This window comes from Pezoporus wallicus, unplaced genomic scaffold (genome assembly GCF_028554395.1).
Source record: "Pezoporus wallicus isolate ANWC-B61680 ecotype Strahan unplaced genomic scaffold, APGP_CSIRO_Pwel_v1 scaffold_6362, whole genome shotgun sequence".
NCBI classification, from domain to species: Eukaryota; Metazoa; Chordata; class Aves; order Psittaciformes; family Psittacidae; genus Pezoporus; species Pezoporus wallicus.
In genome coordinates, this window is record NW_026637663.1 from 3,953,263 (window position 1) to 3,974,695 (window position 21,433).

General features: G+C 35.1%; 1 protein-coding gene and 1 long non-coding RNA gene across 2 annotated transcripts in view; one reads left to right on the forward strand and one right to left on the reverse strand.

Annotated features, from left to right (window-relative positions):
- The window catches only part of PACRG (parkin coregulated), a 239,904-nt gene that overhangs the window by 172,811 nt on the left and 45,660 nt on the right, over positions 1-21,433 (forward strand). The window lies entirely within an intron of this gene.
- On the reverse strand, positions 1,954-18,761 carry LOC130597938 (uncharacterized). The gene is made up of 3 exons (XR_008971889.1): positions 18,671-18,761; positions 5,058-5,197; positions 1,954-2,568 (listed from the first exon to the last, which is right to left on the reverse strand). It is a non-coding gene; the product is annotated as an uncharacterized LOC130597938 (long non-coding RNA).

A 21,433-nucleotide genomic window follows, 5' to 3' on the forward strand; every position in this document is an offset into this window, starting at 1 on the left:
AATCGAGAGTAGTAATAAAATATTAATAGCTTTGTTTTTCACTTCTGAAATATAACATCCATTTATAAATAGGCTATGCAATGATATTAGGTATTAAATTTCCCCATGTGTTTTGTTTCTTGAAGTAAATAATTAATTTAGAGGTATATAGGGCTTGAAAGGAAGAAAAACAACTGCAGAGGTCTAGCTTAAAATGTGAAGACTTTCATGACTATAAAGTAATTATAATTGCAGTGAATAAAAATGCTACTGATATATTTTTATTGGACTGAAATAAATTTGAGAAATTCTGTAGCTATTACTTGAGGTCAGACAAGCAGATTTAATATTTTTTTTATACTACACTCAATATATTAGCTAATATAAAGTTCAAAATCTTTGAAAAAGTAATATAAGAAGGTAAATATTTTTAACGTGGTCATACTTAGTATTATTTGATTGAAAATATTTAAGCAGAAAAGATATTATAGAATCTGAGTCATATACTATACAGAACATGCATGCTTGAGCAATTCAAGGGGTTGAAAATGCTTAAGGGATTTCTGCATTTATTAGAAAACTTTAGTTACATTGTCATATATATTATTTATAACAGCATTGCTACTGTACCATCTATAGTCACTACAATGCAGCTGAGCATTTTGTTAATTGTGTAAACATGAACAATGAAAAGATTGTTTATTCCCAGAATGTGAGAGAAAAGTATTCTAATTACAGTTTGCGTTGTTTTGCCTGTGGCCTCCCCAAGAGCCATTCCCTGATGGGAAGCTGCTGCCTCACATTCAGTGATGCACGAGCTCAGGCTCTTTGTTCTGCACTAAGAAAAAAAAGTATCTGTGCAGTGCTATTTCTTGACTAATGCATGTAAAAGGTTATTGTACTTGATTCCTCTGCATCTGCACAGAGCTGTCACAGAATCTATCCTTTTTTCTTTCCACTTCTGCATGTAACTATTGTTAGGTTTTTTTCTTTTATCATCAAAAGACATAGTCAAAATAGGGAAGAATCACTCTCTTATTTCTCTGGTAATGAAAGAATAATTTTGTGAACTTATATGTTGACATCTGAGTAATCACTTACATAAACTATTCAGAATCTGTAGGTGAAGGGAAAAGTAAACTCATAATCACCTGTTTCTCTGGGAAAAATACATAAGCTAAACTAAGTGCAACCAAATGTTATATTATTTACCTGTCATGCAAATTTATTTTCAAAAACATATTTGACATAGTATTGAATTTACAATTATGAGTATATAATAGATCTCACACTGAAGCTCTTTTTTAAATTATATTCTGAATAATTAAATCATATGGAAAAATGTCAGAAGGTAAAATAAAATGTATTTATTCCAGCCATATCTTCCCACAGCATGACATGTCATCTGAAAACAACATTAAGCATTTTATGCCATCTGCGCTGGTTGTGGATACATTTACAACACATGTCAACATGGAATATTCCTTTTAGAGTTACGCACAGTCGGCTTATAGCAGTAAGCACCTAAATAGAGCAATCTACAAAAACAGACAGCCATTGATTTTTAGTTCACTTTCATCCACTTTATCTTTGGGAGATGGAGTTTGTTCATCATGCCGTCATTCACAGCTTTATGCAAATAAAATACTACTACAAAAATTTGTTTCTGTAGAGTAGTGACTAGATTTTTATGAGATGCATTATACATTTTTAATGGTTGTTTGTAAAAAATATTAAGAGAACGCATCAAAACGTTCAGAAAAAAACCATCATTTCCCAGGAATTGTACAAAAGGCATTTGGTAAATGTAAGAATGATTAGCTCCTAGTTGTAAGTAACTGATAATCATTGTATACCAGATCTCCCTAAGCGATCTGTAGAATCAAAGAATATACTGTTTCAGTCTGCACGTGTTGTGTAAATTGCATCTTTCAGGTCACTCTCTCAAACAAGCTAGTGTGTATGTTTGCTACATGTAATTATTACCAATGAAATCACAACAATTCGATGTCTACATTTTTTTCTTAACAGTTAAATGGTTTCACAACACACACACACACACAAAAATGGAGATCAAAACAGTCTTGATTCTCTATTTTGTTCAAGCAGAGCTTTGACACTTGTGACGGCCTGCTAAAAAGGCCTGCTAGAAGCTCTGTTGCTCAGAAAGGTCCATCTTCAGCATAAGGTAGAGCTACAGAGGGCAAAGCTTAAGAGAAGTTCTTTCTGTCATCCTACATGTAGAGTCCCAGTCTGAGCTGAGGCAACTAACCTCTGGGGGTTCTTTTCTTACCTAGACTGTTTATTGTGCAATAATTTTTCTTTAATAAGTAGTTATATATTATTTTTTATTTAGTATTTGTTAAGTATTAGTTTTTTTAATCTTAGTACTTTGCTTGCGTTAAGTATGCTGTGCGATTTCACAATAATCGAGCAAGAATTTCCATAGCACAATAGGAAAGGGCCAGAAAGCTACTGCATTACAAGAAAAATTTATGCATTTTGAATAATAAGAAATAAGATTTTCTTCTTCCAGCGTTAATCACTTATGTCCTGCTCCAAAATGCCAGTTATCAATGTCAGTGCCTCCTTAAAGGACAATCAATAGGAAGCAATCAGGCTCCTTGGGGGAACAAAACCAAAACCTCAAAAACAAATAATCCAACCCCACAACCACACCCTCCAAACCCCTCATAACAAACACAAGAATATAACAGGATGCATTGATTATAGCCAGTTTCTACTGTAATTGAATTTATAACTAAAATTTGGTCTTATAGCAATTTTTTTTTAGTTAAATCTGCCTAGAAAAAAGTATTCAGGCTGCTTAGTAGCTCTGTTGTTTTGTCTCAGTGATGGACTTTTAGCATATACATACTGTGCATGCTGTGTATAATATATGTGCTAATGTCTGAACAAGAACATTTAAAAATGTGTTATGAACAGTTCCATCTGGTGGAATGAGCTGTCAAAATGGCTTTTTTTTTTTTTTAATTAGAGTTGAGTGAAATTGTAAGAAGGTATGATAGGCATTATTTGTAGGGAAATATCTTTCATTAAAGCACCTGATAAAATTGGAGAACAGGATGTTTTCTGATATTCAGACTCCAGGTTCACTCTAGACTGCATATTTGTTGTTCTACACTGATTTGCTAAATTACATCTGGCTTGAATTTTCAGAGATTTCCCCATCACTGTATTTCATAAAGACTGTTCTTTAGAATGACCATTAAATATTTCTTCTTCCCAAGAAACAGTCTTGTACACGGAGTTTTGCAACATAGTTTCTGTGTAAACAGTTTTTGCATGTAACCAATCTGCCCCTCAGCAATAGCCTTAAATCCCACCTTTTAGATCTTTATACTTAGCACATTCCGAAAAAATAAGTAATGCGTTTCTTCTGCATCCTGCTATGAGCAAAATTATCAGCCTACTATGTTCCAAGTGGTGACAGTGCTATGTTACTTTTCTCTGTTGCTTGCAGATTGTTCAATAAAATAGAGCATATTCCAGACAGATTTAAAATATGCAGTACTAATTGTGTAAAAGGCAATAGGAGGATAAAATCAGTGGCAACAAGATAAACTCCTGGTAGTTCTCAGTCAGCAGTTTTCTTTGAACAAGGACACAAATGCATTTTGCAAATGTGTTAACAATTGAAAATGTGCATGATATCTCAAAGGAAGAGGAATACTGGCCAAAGTGTATTTTGATCTGAAATAACATTACACATTTAGCTTGTGCTACTTTATTTCGCAGTTGTAATAATGGTCACTGACGATTAAACTTGCTCTGTGTCAGAGAAAATAAATCTACCTGATGAAAAACTGATGATAGGTAGCATATTAGACAACTTGAAGTAACGTAGGTGAGGTACAAAAATACATGTTTTAGTTAAACTAGTTTCTAGCTGTAAAAAACCTTAATTGCTGAAGTCTGTAGGTGCATACTGTCCATATCCAGACAGGTGGTGGATAACAGGTTGGTTCTGCTCTTAGCTCTGTAACAGCGTGAAGAAAATTGTTCACAGCAATACAACTCGTATACAATAGGAGTAACAAACACAGAAATCAACTTAATCAGAAGCATATATGCCTTTTTATTTTTATTTTTTTTTTCTCCCTGTAGTTCTGATTAGGCTCAGGATGAGAAATTAATCTTCAGCCATAGAGTAAGCCCTGTATTCTTTAGTAACATCTGCCTTTCTCCCACATTAATGTTTTTTAGATTGAAGGAAGCATTTGCACTTCTGAGTCACCAGTCAGTGGTGACAGTTTGCTCATGCCTCAGGATATTGAGTCCTTTGGTTTCATGCGTATTAGTCATCTCATTTGCAAGATTCTGAACATGTCCTCTTCATGCTTACCTTACTGCACAGATTTTTTTCAGATACAAGTTTGGTAGACTTTCGAAAGCCATATAAAGAAAGGATAAATGGGAAGCTACAGAAACCTGTACTTGACAGCATATGAAAAGTAATTTAAAATTTTCATTTTCTTTTGCAGTTTTTGAGAGCAGTACCTTTTATTTCCTTGAAAAATCAGCTTGTCTGTGTTCAGTTTAAGTTATACATGTTAATTTGCTTACCTTTTACACACTCAGTACAAACTCCTGAGTGCTGAAATTAGCAGGGGTTTTGCTGTCGACTTCAGTGACACTCAGTTTTCTATGCACGCCTGCCAAATTTTGTTTGTGATGCAGGTGGTTGGCATTTTCTATGGTTAGGATCTGGCTTTCTGCATTTATTTTTTTTTCTTTGTTATTGAAAAAACAGGAATGTCTGGGTGGTGTAAGGCAAAACCATTTCACATTTTCATGTGAACAGAACATGGGTAGAGAATGGATTTACTATCTTTTCCTATAAGGTATTTTCTAACACTTATTAACATGACATGCAACAAAAAGTACATATATCTGAAAATGATGGCATAGAGGCTGATAAATACATTTTGCAGCTTGCTTAAATAGCTTGCCTTTTGCAAAGTTTAACTCAGTGGCAAAAGAAGTTACAAACACAAGAATGGCAACAAAATTCTATTACTACTAAGAAAAAAAAAAAGAGAGGTAGAGAAACTGACCTGTTTTGATTTGGCTCCCAGGGCTGATAAACCAGTTCTACCTGCTGAATTACAGGTTTAAAAACTGTGTTAGCTGATACGCCTTCAGGGCTCCCTGGCCGCTCAAGAAAGTTCACCAAAATCTTGCACACAAAAGAATGCTGCAATATCAAATAAAAAAAACATTCCATCAAAGAACATAGTATGTCACAACACATTCTCTTAATTTTCATTCCGCACAGTTAACAGATGAATCACTCAGAATAGAAGTACAGGGAATCACATGCTGTTCGTTATTGATGCTTCAAGTGTGCATTCTTAAATCAGCACTAAACAGTCAACTATGTCTTCATTTAAATTAAGATATAACGAATCCCATGTACTCTGATAATTCTTCAATATTATGGAACCTTAATTCTCTATAACATGGCTTTGGCTATGTTAGAACATAATGAAAGAAGTGAGATTTTACCAGAAACGTCATTGTTAAAATTTTTCTATTACAATATTTTATTATATTCTTGTTGAACTTCAGCTACTAGAAAACAGGATCTTCTCTCCATTCCTTGTAATTAACTATGAACATTAAGCAAAAGACAAAATCAATGATCAAATTTGAATTCCAGTTTGTTTTATGATTGCTAAAGCTGCAGATGATGTGCTAATATGTAGTTAGGGTTGCTGATACCAATTGCTAAATACAAATATTAAAACCCCAGAGCATCATGAGCTATAATTTGTTCACCAATTTAGCAATCATTAACTTTTAAGACATTTGCATACCTAAGTTCAAGCAAGCTACCCAAATTTATAGAACAGTCCTTATTGTGATTGTGTGTATATGTTTGCATGGGTGTTTATTAGCATGCATGTGTGCATGTGTATCCCTTTCTATATACAAATCTCCTATCACATGGTGCTTTAGAGCATTGGGAACGAGACTGAGGGAAAGCGAAACATCTGACAAGTAGCAAAGGGGGATGGAATCTGTGACAGTAGTGGGAGTAAGGGTATAGCATGGATTTGGCTGTAAATACAAGATATTTCTGTAAATCTTTGTTCTTTCACAGGTTTTAAAATATGTAGAAAAAATATGGGTAAAAGGTATACAAATACTTTATATCGTTACTTAAACCACAGCCTATCTGGGAGATTTTAATCAATATTTATATATGTTATAAATAACACATTTATTAAGTTTTAAGTACTTAAAATTAGAGAAACCCAAAGCAACATATTTTGCGTCTGTTTTGTTCTGTGTTATTTTAATCACTAATTTAAAAAAATCTTTTTAACTTAGAATTTTTCACTGAATCACAGAAAACACTCACAAATATTCAGTCTAATTACTGATTTGAGTTAGGGAAGAGTATATCTAATGATTTTTTTACCATTGCAAAAATCACCAAAATTAATTTTATCCACATTTGCAATGCACCTAGAACTATGGATTTTCAACTGGCATACCCAGAATAATACTCATTATTCTAATCCCATGCAGAGAAGATTTTAACAAATAAAAAAAAATGAATAAACAGAAAAGGTAAACTCTCCCAATTAATTTAAGATTGTTAAATTGATGTTAAATATACACAGCATCTTTTGCAAACAAGCTATTTAATGGTGCATGTTGACACAGTATACATGAATCTTTCAATTGATTTGTTTTGGTGATGTAATATGCGGAATTAATCAGATCTACTAGGTGAATTAAGGACTGTCTTACAAGCAGTTGTCAAAATGCTGTCATTTGTGGGAAGACAGCAATGGCCACAAGCAAAGGGATCTCTCAGAGGGAATTACTTCCTGACTGGTGTTTGTCCATGTTTTGATTGATCATACAAGTAATATTACAAAGCCTTTGCAGCTAAAAAATGTCTGTTAAGGTATGAAAAAAGGATGACAAATCAAAAGCTCCCTAAATCACCAGATAGAAGAGAAATTGTTTTAATATAGCTAGGTGCAGTTTACTAAACCTGGAAACAAAGTATACACCTTGTACTTACATAATACAGCTTGCCTTTGAAAATGGCAACTCAGGAAAGAACATAAGGTCATTGAAGATCACTACCTAAACAGGGATTCTCGGCACAGTGCTATGGTTAAATGGGATAATACAATGTTTATAAGAGGAGGACTATCAAGTCAAAGGTGTCTGTGCACATTTCACTATAAACTATTGTGACATTGCTGTGTTCAAAGCTGATGCTCACACTTCAAGAAGAATATTGGAAAGATTTCAAAGTGTTCTAGAATGAGAAAAGATCCCCTGAAACATGAAATTTACAGGTTTCACTTTAGTCCTTCATACACAACAGAAACTGTTGAGAGAAGACATAGATAATTACTCATGACAAAGAACAGTAGAAGCTCTTGGTAGGTCTTAATTTTGCCGACAGAGGATAATACAGTTTCCAAAGACTAAAAGTTGTTAGCTTCAAGCTCAACTTACATTAAGTTCTAGTTGCAAGTGTAGATATTGAACCCTAGAACAATTTATGTATCATATTCAGAATTCTGCAATGGCATTTAAGATAGGATTGAACAGATTGATTAAAGAGATTTATTTATTAAAAGTATTTTAGTCCAGTTCTTAGGGGATGAAATTGTCTCATATAAATAGCCTTAGATTCTATGGCTTATGTCTGTATTAGCAAATAAAATATCCCAAACCTCTTCTCTAGTGGCTCAGCTTTCGTGCCTGGTAACAGTTAAACAGTATAGGCAATACAGGAGCAGTGCTTGTTCCATTAATACAGCTGCAGTCTTCTTTTTTTTTCTTTTCCTGCAGGAGAGATGAAGCATATGTCTTGAAAACATCTAGCCTCATATCTCTCAGTTTTCTTATCTGCAGCACAAAACTTGTAATTATTAGAATTCCTGAGATGAATTAATAACAGAGCCTAATTTTGCTAATGATCCTGGTCCCCAAAACCTTAACAAGGAAGAAACTTCATAAACTAATAAGGCTTAGTAAGTTCTATAGTTACTAAGCAATATGAGGTACGCTTTCTACTTTGCCACAGATTTGGAAGCAGGTTTTGAGATTTCAGTTAATAATATAAACTGAGTACTTCAAAAGAACCTTCTATATTAAACACCTGGTCATTGCACAATTACTGTGGAATCAGGAGAAAAATGCACAGGCAAGATTGGTAGAACTGAGGGCACTGGGTTGCTGAATGTCATGGGATTCATAGATTTCAAAGCCAAAGAGATAAGCAGACCACCAGCTCTGATTTTGACTGCCTGATAACATGTGTTTGTATTAAACATGCCTCCTATCAAAAAAAGAAGAGCTCAGAGGTTGACAGAATTTTACCTTCCACAAAGGCATCCACACATTATTTGAAGCCCCTGTTTGGTTTGTATTTCTTCTAGTACCGGATGTTCTTACTGTTGAAATAGCATGCCTAATCTGCATTGAATTTTCCATTTGCATTTGAATTTGACTTTGGTACTCAGCATCTTGTTCTAGTGATATTGCCCTTCATAAGATCAAAGAGCTTTTTAGTAGATAGTGTTTTTTTTGCCATGAAGATATTTATGTACTGTCAAGTTACTTTTCAGTCTTCTTTCTGAACAGCTAAATCATACTGCACTTCTGAAGTCTCACACTGTATGATGTTTTCTGAGGCCTTGTGGTTCTTTGCTGTACCTCTGCCAACTTTTCACCTTTTATTTTGAGCAAGACAGAATCAATACAAATATTCAAGAATTAGCCTCTCTGTGACTATAAAAATTCTTTCTGCTTCTCTCTCTGCACCTTTTTAGTACCCCATAAATAAGTACAAGCTTCCTCGCAGCAGAGATCTACATCACCCATAAAGCCAAAGGTGTGAGGATTTACACTGAACTTAAATATTTTAGGTAGTATTTCATTAAAAAAAAAAAAAAAGAAAGAAAGAAATCCATGTAGGAGAACAAGTGAAAGAAGATAGAGCAAAAATGAAAAGCAAAAAGGTGTGGTTGAAACTGAAATAAATACAGTAAGAGGTAAAACAGAAAAAGGCTGGAAGTTGAGGAGAACAGGTGAAATCAAAGATAAGAAGATGTCAAGAAACTTTTTAAAATGGCAGTCTGCTGTCAAGGGCTAGGAACCACAATGACCAACAAGAAAGCCAAGAAACGAGAAGTTTTGCTGGCTAAGAGGGAGAAATCCGTTCACTGAATCAGAACAAAATAATACTCTCCTATACTATACACTCTACACTCTCCTGTGCTTCTGAATATGCTGTTTTCTATGAGGCTCAAGAGCAGCTACTTCTAGAAGCTCATAGCAGAAATTGTCCAGCTCAAATGCTTAGCCACATTTTCATTCTGAAGATGATAGTGTTAGTAACTGTTTTTCATGTCCTTTATTGTATTTTTCAATAACAGATATCAGAGCCATTTTATCACATTTTACTCTGATCATGTACTGAGTGTAGTATATTCTGACTTTATTGTGGTATTTCACTAGATGATCTGTAACTGTTTTTAAAAGGTAACATTGACCTACATAAATACATGTCTAAAGAGAAATAGAGTAATATATATAAACATATCTTATTTATATACCAACCTATTGGCTGTGCCAAGAATACCTCTCTTATTGTGTACTCCAACCACTAAATTACTTGTTTGCTATTACATCTACCATCTTTACTTTCTCCTAAAGTGCAATGGGTACAATAGAAAGTAATTTTCTTTCATAGTATTATAAAATACTACGTCCTGTGCTTTTGGGTTGTTTCTGCAATTTGATTCAGAAACAACTTTTCAATAGTGCCAGGAGTCAGATAATTTGGCTGTTATTATTTGGAAATACATTGTCTAGTAAGATAAACAGGATGACAATATTTAAGATAGATTAACATATGATTTTTCTTTTCATTTATATTTTAAAACTGAATTTAGCTAAATATTTTGTCTGAAAACTGAATTAGACTTGATTTTGGTTTTCCTTACTGAATTACTTTCTTACTCCAGCATCTCATAAATAGAAGCCACATAGTTTAGAGAGGTAGAATTTTATTTTATTCTTTAAATCAAAATCTATGGATTTAATTACAATGTGTTACCCCAGTTTAATCAAAATATGTATTAGCAATTCGATTGATTTCCTTTTTTTCTGCAGCATTATATAGCTAAACCAATGAAATGAACTGTCAGACTAATTTTGATAGGGCATATAACACAGTAGATAATTACTTCACTTTGCTTAATGTAATTTCAATCCATAAAAAGACATTTATTTTATATGTAAAAAGTGGGCTGCCTGGTAGAGAACAGGAACAAGTAACAAAGAATATTCAGTGGCAAGTACAGACTAAAGAATAAAAGTTGATTCATTCAGAAATTTTATGAGCTGTTTATTCATTATGCTGTAGTGCCATGTACTGCGCCAGAATTCTTTTTCAGTTGGGTTTCCTTCTTAATCAATTTCAGAACATTGTTCTCTTCTGTTTTCATGTTTCATAGAGTGCATCACTGTATGTTAAGATTCTTTTGCAAGATCATGTTATTTGTCCTGTATGTTATTTTTGTAGGATCAAAAAAAACCCTGTCAGAACTGAATTTAAAGGTTAGCTCACATTTCAGTGTTTATGTTGTCAGCATCTGGCACTATAGAAAAGAAGTTTCTGGAGTAAACTGTAGAAACCACCCAAAATATATATTCCTTACAGTGCTAAATGCAACTAGTAGTATGTACAAAAGGTAGGCACACATTGTCCTTCGAAGATGTTAAGCATAACTCAGTTGGCAGCTCAATAATTGTACCTTGCACTCACTTCCAGAGCCAAATCTTGGCAGACTAACATCTGGAAATCTGAAACAATACTACATTTTGTCCTGCAAAGTTGTTTTTTTGTACATCAGGAAATTCTGTGAATGTCCTGAAAGCAGAAAACAAAAAATCTGATTTTATGTAGGTCTGAATAATTCCCAGAGCCTCCAGTGACATTACTGTGTATCTCACTTCTTAGCATTGCTGGGGAAAGACAAAAGAAGGAAGAAGCAGAGCATGGCCAGTGGTTCAGCAGACTAAATATTTGGAAAAAAGGCTGCTATACTTTTTTCAGATAAATAGACATCCAAAGTGGTTTGATGGCAGAATGTAGTAACTACCTTGCAAAAATATACATCTCTGCAGAACGATCAGGGAGATGTGCACTGTGAAGGTATGTTAGAGATGCAACTAAAAATCTTGATCTACTGGATCAAGATATTTGACTATGTCATTCTGCTGTCTTCCAGCACTAAAAGAATGGGAGGACAATCTAAAAGTGTTTGTTTATTCTTTCCAGCCTTTAGATATTATATCCACATGCTTTCAGTACTGTCATGCATCAGTAGAACAACAATAGCCAATCAATGCATGCAGTTACAGAGCACAGTACATGCTGGTAATGGATAGAATGGATTCTTACAGGAGAATATTTTTAGGCCTGTATCAACCAAATGAACTTGCCATCAAATATTCTTCCCATCTTTTGTCCCTCCATTGCTTTCCGTCAGTGTTTCAGTCCATTTTTACAACTGGAAAGGATAGGGTGTCTGTAGCAACTTTAACTTGATACAATGCTTAAACTATGTATTTCATGGCATATGAATAGTTTACATAACAGCATATTCAGGCAGAGAAGGGCCAAACATACCCCTATAGAGTCGATCTTGTCAGAACACCAGTGCATTTGCAAAATTTGAAGTTCTGAAGATTTTCTGGGGCAATAATCCTCCCTTATTGCTTTTAAGAATAATTTGATTCAAAACTGAACTTTTTCTCCCCTCCCCCAAAAAGAAGCTTTATTCAGATTTTCTAACTCAAAGATCAAAGTTTAGCTGCCATGAGCTTTTTTGGTAAAGCATTAGAATCCTTTTGTTATGGAAAAGCGCACTTGACTGCTGGACCAAGCACAGCATTTACACCCAGAAAACAGGAGGAACTTTTGACTTTTTTTTTTCCAATTATAATCTCTAAAATTCAAGCACTGAAAAATTCACCCCTAAATTTAAGAGCATACCTCAATCTTCCCCACATGACAGGTTTCCTCTCTTTACAAAATCAGTAAGTATAGGTTAAACTAGGTGTCTGATGAAGCTCTTCTCATTCTCTATTAATTTATTATGTTTTCCCATGAGAAACTTTGTCTCTGGAATGCTCTCTTCATGCTGGTCCAAGTAACTTGGGTCTCTTGATTTTATAAAATCCTACAAAGATGTCTTTTGGGATAAATCTGTACGCAAATGGGATTAATTTAAACTGTAAACACGTAGTAGCAATAAATCCTTAGCACTTGTCTTCTCAAAAGTAACTGGAGTAAGTGTGGGAGTTTGAGGTGCAGAAAAACTGCTGTTTCCATTATATAGTTTAATTTCTCTCAGATACTGAGGTACTGATATATGGTAATTTACATATGTATACTCTTTGCTTAGAAGTTTTGACAACTGGACTAAATATATTTTAAAAAAGAAGAATAATAAGATAAAATTATATTCCTCTAAAAAAAAATTGCATCCAAGAAACCCCATAAATTATTTGCAACCTTCTTAAGATTCTCTAGCATTTGAAGGCTATAATTACTGTCTGAAAATGGAAAAAATGTTGTTCTCACTGTCAGCAGATGATCTCCTGTGTTTTAAAGTCACTTTTCTATACGTTTGTTGAAGAGAAGAAATGCAAATAGCATAATGTATATTTTGTGACTTAATGTTCTTGAGATCCTATCAGTTTCATATGAAAATACATTTAAAAATGATTCACATTTAATTTATGAACAAGTTTTCATTTCTTTCACATTGGAATTAAACTGTGATATACTTGCATTTACATTTCATGCAGTATCAGTCAAAATATCAAACAAACTAGCAAAGAAACTTCTTCACCATATGTCCTGCTCTCTTTCAACAAAACCCCCTTATTTTTCATCTAAGTTTCTGAAGTTTCCAAGCTCTCTTGCAGTATCGATTGCTTATTAAAAGTTCATCTTTCCATGCTTCTCTTAATGAATCTGAATCATCAAGACTAGCAGAGTAGCTAAGAGAAAACAGGTTCTTTGAAAAACCTTCCAGAAAAAAGTTAATTCCACTAAAACTGGGATTTTTCTGGGGTGTGTTCACAATCCCAGAAAACATCAAATGCAAAAAAGCATATTCAGAAATTAATTCAGTAGCCAACTCATGATGAAGTCAGTGAGTTGATAGAAGAATTTCAGGGTAGGATTGCTGGACTAGGATTGTTGTACAGTTTGTCATTATGGATAGTGGAAGAAATTGTTACTTGGAGTGCTACATGCTGTCTGATCGCCTACTGATATTAGTGGCAGAGGTCAGAGGCTTGCCTTTTGGTCAGAGAGCGCAGCAAATGCAGCTGTCTGAAGAAAAGTGCTGCGGGTTAGAACATGTAAAAATAGTGGGGGTACTGTTTGTCAGACCAGGTGCAAGAACAGAAAAGATCCCATGTTTCCCCAGAAAGAGGAGGAGGATAGAGAAAATGCACACAGAAAAGAACAAAAACATTCCTTTTGCTAAATACTAAACTATAGTCACTGGAAAGAATACAAGAGGTTATTCCAGCTCCTTTGTTGACTAAATTGTATGTTCTTCCTACAGATAGTTCCTAAAAAAGAACTGCTCTTTGTTTTCCTACGTACAGACACAATATCTGTTGTTTATGACCATAATCATAGCATGCATAGTTTAAAATGTGGGACTAAAAGATAGGCTGTGTTTCTCCTTATGGTCTGTCAGACACTGAAAAACCTTATTCATTACAACTTCTTTGTGATTTACTAACAATATATCTGTCCTTAATTTCTTTTACATTGCTTCTACTACCCTGATCTGTTTCAAAACCATTGGACTTTTTATCATGCCTTAAATAGAAAGCAGATATATTTTGTCCACCACCATTTTTTTTTCCTGTTTTTTTTTAATATGAAAAGAATTTTCCTAAAATTTATGGAGATGGAGTATCTCTAAGTTTTCAGGGTCTGCTTTGTTGAAACACCCTGTCAAGCTTTGGAAAGGTGCAGACACCTGCAGCTTTATAAAGCTTATTGCTGCTACAGGATTAGCTGTTGTAGAGAGGATCTTGAGCTCTCAATTTACTGATTCTGCTAGACTACCCACTACCTTCTAGCTCAAGCACATGTACAGAAATTCAGGACATGAATGCAAAGTTAGTTATAAATTGAAAGCAGTTGAAGGCTTACCTATGAAGGAATCATTCCGACTCATTGGGGAAAGCTCAGGTGATCGTAATGTAGCATTCATGTTTTCCTTTCCTGATATTTTGCTTAATGGCCCTATACATCTGTGGGCCTCTACATCAATTTATAGTCCTTTCATGCAGAAGCACACTGAAATAATACATTCAGTGTCTGATTATCAGAGAAAGCTCTACTTAGGTTTAAGTATACTCATAAACTTTAAAGCGTTTTATTGCAGGGCTGACTACCTTCTGACTTTATTAATGTCTTGGAAAAGAAAAACAACCCACCACGATTTTTATTGTTCTGTATCAGCAATCCTCATGCTTGCTGACTCCATTTGTAGGTTTATGGTCAGGTTACTATGTATTGCAGCACTGGAATTTGTTGCTTTCTTTTGTAGCCACATACAAAAGGCTCTAGTCAAATTTTTGGAAAACTGTGAGCTAAGCAAATTTTGCTTGTGGGTTGTCGGAGAAGTGAGTGCATGGCAGAGCTGATTATCTACATATTTTCCAAAAGCCTCAGCAGTATGCTTCTATGCTTTTGCGTTCATTTGAGAGAAGGGGGAAAGAACCATAGATGTGATTATTTTTGCAGCTTGTTTTGTTTTGTTTTTTTTAATCCACCTATCTTTGGACATTGCTGTTTAGAATATCAGACAACTTTCACAACTTATGGGCTTTCACAAAATTACATCAAAAACCAGGTAACTAATGCTGCGCTACTGCAGCTAGGACTACAGTGTTATACTTGCTTTACATAATCCAGGACAGAGATTTTAGTCAAAATAGTTCAGAATAGATAACTTACCCTTTCAAGTAGCTCTTCTTAACACAAGAAAAGAAAAGCTTTAGAGAGAATATCTGGTTTCTCAGCTTAAGTTAACTGGCCTGGCCCACAGACATAGTTTTGTAGCCTACTCTGTCAAGAAAGTATGTTATGTGGTAAGCGTGGTCTCTTTCCAGGAATTTCTTGTATTTAGGAAATAAGGTCAATCTATTCATTAGCATACTAAAATTCATTTCATTATTTGAATAGACCTAGTAACTCTTTTACAACTAAAAAGGCTAAAAATGTTATAATCAGAAAAGTGTCCTGAGCCTCAAGTGGAGCTTTGTTACTGATTTCAAAGGGAGCTACCCAGCAAATCAGCTGAGTAGCAGACAAGAATGCATAGATATAGGAGAGTACAGTGAAGGAAGGGAAAGAAAGAGCAGAGCATGAAAGGAAGCAGGGTGAGAACACAGCATAGAAGGCTTGTTACAACTTTCTGGGAGGTCGGATTTCTAGACTTCAGACTGGACAGATTTACAGATTTGAAGACAATCTATACCTAAGAAAAGCAACACAGCTTTCAATTACATCTAATATGAAGCTCATAGCTACTACATCATAACAGCAAATTGCTGCTCAGCTCCATTATGCATTATGAGCTTCAAAATAAAAAAGTATTAACCCTGAAATACAGACGGCAAGATCACAAGCTAAACTGCGTTCATGTGTCAAATGCTTGTGAACTCATGCATGCCTGCATAGCGGTACATCCATGTCTGGTACCAAAGAATTGCATTCACCTTATACTGTTCAAGATCCACGGATAGGAACCAGGGCTCAGAAGCAAATGCCAATCACCAGTGTATATTTCTCGGGTGGGGGGGGAAGTGGAGGGGGGGGGGAGCCAACATACAGCAACAATAAAAACAAACAAAAAACCCACAGAAAAATTTTAAAAATGCAATTTTGATACTAATTTTGAGAACATAATAGGCCATGTCTTTCTGCTATGAATGCATCAAATATGAACATGTTTCGATATTTTTATTTCAAGCATATTCTCTTAATATGTTTCCTTTTTCTTTGTTCTCTTGACATTGTCTTTTTCACCTCTGTTTCTCTAGGATCATAAACAAACATTGGCAAGTCAAACAATAGTGATTATCTTCATATCTTAAAGGCAACAATAACTTCCTGTAAATCCATAGCTCCTACTGGGCAGGGAGTCTTCACTGTAAGACAAGCCATTTTACAATAGATAGGACAAACAGAGATGAAAAATGTCTTGAAAAATTAAGTGGTATTGTACATGCAGGCATGGACAAAATTTTAATGGCCTGAGCACCCCATTACTCTAAAACAAGTTTCAACCAACTGAAACTAAATGGTTTACACAAATACAAACACAGAAGATAGAATTGATTAACAGGATTTGGAGGAAAAAAATAGACCATGGTTAGTTCAGAGTATTGGGGCTTTCTCTAAGTACAACCTCATCTTTGAATTTCCTGCAACCTTAATACTTAATTTGGGACAATTACTAAAACTTTTAGTATGTTAAGAAACATACTCTCAGTTTTATCTCCACTTAATACAGATTTTCTACCTGGGAATTAAGGTAGTTACTGTGAGGATTTTTTTTTTTGGTGGTAAGAAAGGGGTTTCTTGTTTGTAAATCCATTCCTTCACAGCACTCGCTAACAAGGGATATAGTACTGCTGCCATAGATGTAAGTGGAAGGTTTGTAATTGATTCGGAACATCAATATTAAGGATTTAGATGATGTATTCGTAAACTACACTTAGCCATAAATATGCATTTTTCTGTTTTGAGTATCAGCATATTTTTTTCTTATATCTTGAGTCAAATGTTATTTTCAGCTGTTATGTGGGAATACTTACTAGCTTTTCTATTTCCATAAATCTCTCCTTATGCTTATCATGACACCAAACTGGAGCATAAATTTGTTAATTTTTTTTTTTGTGACTGCCAAGTAATTTTTGGACTTTGAAACTGGGACTTCATTGAACAAGTGAAGATGCAAATTTGTGTAGTTAAACTACAGTTGTAGCCAGACACCTGTCTCAGTCTGATTCTCAGAACTGATGCATTCAGGGAAATAAATCAGGATTTAAGTGTCATTTTAAAATCCCAGCAGTCAGTTTTATAGGTGCTTTTATGTCATGATGTAACACTGAATGTGTATTGTTTTCTTTACTGTATGAAACATAGTCAAAAGGTTTCTAAAATAGAGACATCAGGGAATCCATTCAGTTTCCTGAATGTAATCTATTCAGTGGAATGATTTGCACCACACTGGAAAAGAGGAAATAAAATGGTGTAAAATTAAAAATCTCCAACCATGCTTATAATGTGAAGAAGTTCAGAGGAAGCTATGATACAGATACTTTGAACATTTTCATTTAGCAATAATTTGATTTTTAAGTGTAATAGTCACCCTTCCTAACCATTAGATATGGAATATTAAAACACTTGGCAAGTATCTTGCTTTCCAATAGCTGGTAAATAACAAGGATATTTGTTATACAAAGTGTAAGACAAGCTACCTCTGATAAACCTGGTTGAGGTACAGGGACCATCACAGCCAAGTAAGCTTGCTCCAGGAATTGAACCCTTCAGCAGAGTGAGGTAAAATGCCATGGTAACTTGTAGAGTTCAGGTGTCTCCACAGAGTACTTGAGTGTAGCGACTACCATATATGCCAAGTACTAAAGAGGCAGGTGTTGTGACAGAGTAGCTAACCAAAGCATCAATGCAGAAAATTTCTATTTACATGTGTATACTTTAACAGGATGTACAAAAATAGTCAACTTCACCATTCAATCGGTAGCTACTCTAAAATGAACAATGAAATTAATTTTTTTCTGCTATTGCTTGACCCTCCAATGAAAAAGCAGCTGTTGCATTAACTTTCAAGCCTTCCCAATAATATTTAAATGATCGTCCAAATTTTGAGGAAGCCTCAAAAGCCTGTCTACTCTCTGAATTCTTGCCATATTTATAGCCTCTTAACATTCACTGCTATCATAGGGTGCTGCTCCAACAACGCGAGCAATGAAGGGAATGCTTGCATAGGCTGGCTGTCAGCATTCCTGCTACCATAGCGTTTCAGCTTCTGAGACCAAAGCCAGCTGAAATGCATGACAAAACATCTTGTGACCTCTCTGCACTAAACCTCCCACTTCTGTGTGACACTGAATGCAACAATGGCAGTTCTTATGAAAGAGCTATGTGCTTAACGTTTGAATGCTCTGTTATCAGGGAATTCAAACCTTGTTAGGTGTTTAAAGGAGAGCTGGGTGGAGCTGGCATATGACAAACACTCCACCATCCAGGTATTTTTCAAGTGGATACTTTATAGCTTTTTGTTGTCAGGAAAGGAGGGGGCAGCGCATGGTATTAGGTTTTTGTACTGCTGAATACTGCTTTTACTGACTGAAATCCTCAACGCTGTAAATGTCATTAAAAAAAATAGTTCCCAGAAGATGCTCTGAGCAAGAAACTTTTACTTGAGCTGACAGCAGAGCTACTTAGGATGAGAGACAGAAAACTCACTCACATTCAGCTTTACCTAGAGGACTGGCTTCTCCACCATGCCATTCTGTGACTAGGGATGGTATCAGTCCCGTTGGAGGTACTTACTGATTTTGGATCTGCATCTCTGTCAGCAAGAGCAGTGCTGCTCCATGAAGAGCTACAAGCCAGAAGCCAAGCACAATCCCTGCGCAGGCTAGTGACACTTCGCACTGGGGCACAGTCTACACAGGATCTAGCTACAGCAGACAGCTGGCAGCAGAGTCTACCAGCAGCCACATACAGCAGTGAGCTGGGGTCCATGCAGCAGTCACATCTAGAATTGAGGCTCCACACAGGCACACCTCCTGTGCAGCAGACAAGAAACAGCTCCCCAGTCCTGAGCTTAAATAGGGCCCACGGGCAAGGATGTGGCAAGGCGGGCCCTGGTGGAATTGCTCATGGCAGTTATGGCCTATTAGTGCACCTAGAGCCCTGACAATCTCATTTGTTGTTAAGGTGAATTATAGATATCATAAAATAGAAAGTCTGAAGTATAATCTACTTTTTAAAAATAAGTCTCTTGCCTTTGCTGTTTGTATATTTGTGTTTGTGGCTACTGGGAGACTCTGAGCTACCTTCATTAGCCTAACTTAAAGAAGAAATTCTAGTAACCTCACTTTTGTAGTGTCAGGTGAGACAGTTAACGAAAGATGATAAGCCACATAAAAGGTCCAGCCTGTTGTCATTTATTTACTCTTTTTCAGTATCCATTTGTTCCATATATCATTTTATGATATCAAATAATATTTTCACCTTAAATATGAAAGGTGTTTATTCACCATGTTTTTATACAAATGACAGCAAGAAATAGCAAATAAAGATAGCCACAAATCAGAAATTTTGAATTAAATACCAGATATGCAGTAACTTGTTCTGTATGCAATTTTGTTTTGATACGTATGATATCCCGTATTTGAAGCCTGTATTAAAATGATCTGTAGCTCTCCCTTAGTCTTTTCTGATTCTCCCAGCCCCGTTTTTTCTCTTGACTTTTCTTAGTACTTCAAAATGCATTAGGCATCCCTGGGGAGGAAATAGCATCTTCTTTTCCACTTATTGTCAACACTGAGTATGTCATATGCTAATCTATAGCTTAATTAATTCAGAAACAATTATTATGGCTGTCCAGTATGTCTTGCATATAATTTTATTTGTGCACCTTGATTATAAGAATTGACTAGATCATAATGTCCCTGTTATCTTCATGGCAGGACATCAAGGGCATTTCATCACTTGTGGTGTGGGAAAAGGGTATGTTGTTATTGTTGGTGACTATCACTGGATTACTGAGTTGTTCTGAAAATAGTGTGAAATTCCCTGTGCAATGGGCACCTTCATCGTTTCAAATTTCTTCTGATGCAAAAGGGCTGTTTTCAGACTTGAAGAATTACAAAGTGGCGTTCTTAAAAGGATTTAGAGATCACAAGATCTATGAGGATCTAAAGGAAGCAGAATGGCATTCTCAAGATATTCCCAAAGTTGTCATGACTTTTCACTCAAACCCCAAAGTCCCAAGAAGGACACAACAGAAATAAAAATTCAGAACGTTTGTGATAGTTAACAAGCGGAAAATGAAAGTCAATTTGAGAGAAGTTTAGACAGAAAAATTCTGATGTAAACTTCTATATGAAGCCGTCCTTGGGACAGTCAAGCACTGGAGCAGACTGTCCAAAAGGGCTCTGCAGTGTCCATTCTTGGAGGTATTTGAGACCTAACTGAACAAAGACCTCCGCAGCCTGATGTGAGCTTATAGCTGATCCTGCTTTGAGCAGGAGGGTGGATGAGAAACCTCATCATGTCCTTTCCAACTTGGATCACTCTATGACTCAAAAAATCCATGACTCTTGTGACTCAATTTACATCAGGAACAAAGCCCATTACAACATATTTCACACCAAATATAATTCTGGATATATTCCCCATAACATTTTTATTTTTGAATGAAGTATCAAATAGAACTAACAATTGCCTAATACAGTTACATGCAGAAAATCAGACCACAGCTTTTACTGAATGGTAATGTCAAAGCTCTACGTTCCATATGGATGTCACCAAAAGGAATTGTGATTTCATCAACACAGCTGCTAGCTTTTCAATGACATATGGGAGTAACTTTTTTTTTATGAACGTTCTTTATGAATGTTCATTATGAATGTTTCCTCTGCCTTCTGCATTTTTCCTGACATCATGAATTTAAAAGGCAGTAGTAATTTCTGACAAACTCTTTGCGCTGGTGTTAGCAATCTAACTTATCTCCAGAATTATCATTGTCTCAAACGATAAAACTTTAATTAATCTGTAATTGTAAGATAAATATTTTAGTCTAGAATCTATTTTGTCTTGTACAGCTGTATGTGAATTTAGATTTCTACAGACACACACATGAGTCAAAGCCTTTCTGAATTTTACTTCTATAAAATAGATTAGGGAAGAAAAATAATTACTATAAAATAATATTATCAAGGGTGTAGCAAGGATCTATTGACTGTTATTGCAAATAAAATAATAGTATACCAAATTGGTAAATATGATGACAAAAACATAATAACAGCATAATAACTTGCTATATGCTATGCTGTATTTAATGTCATCTTGGATTATGTAGGTGCTTCTAAAAAAAAAGATAAAACTACAAAATTTGCACAAAGGCAAAGGCCTCTGTACAAAAGCACTCCTTGTGATGCTGTGAATCTCTGACTTATGCGAAACAAATCAAGTATTTCAAGTATTATTTTTAAAAATATGGAAAAATATTTTTTTTTATGTCATTGATAAATTTCATGTCAAGCCAATTGAATTATCATCTTTTGATAAGCATTTTGTTTCACC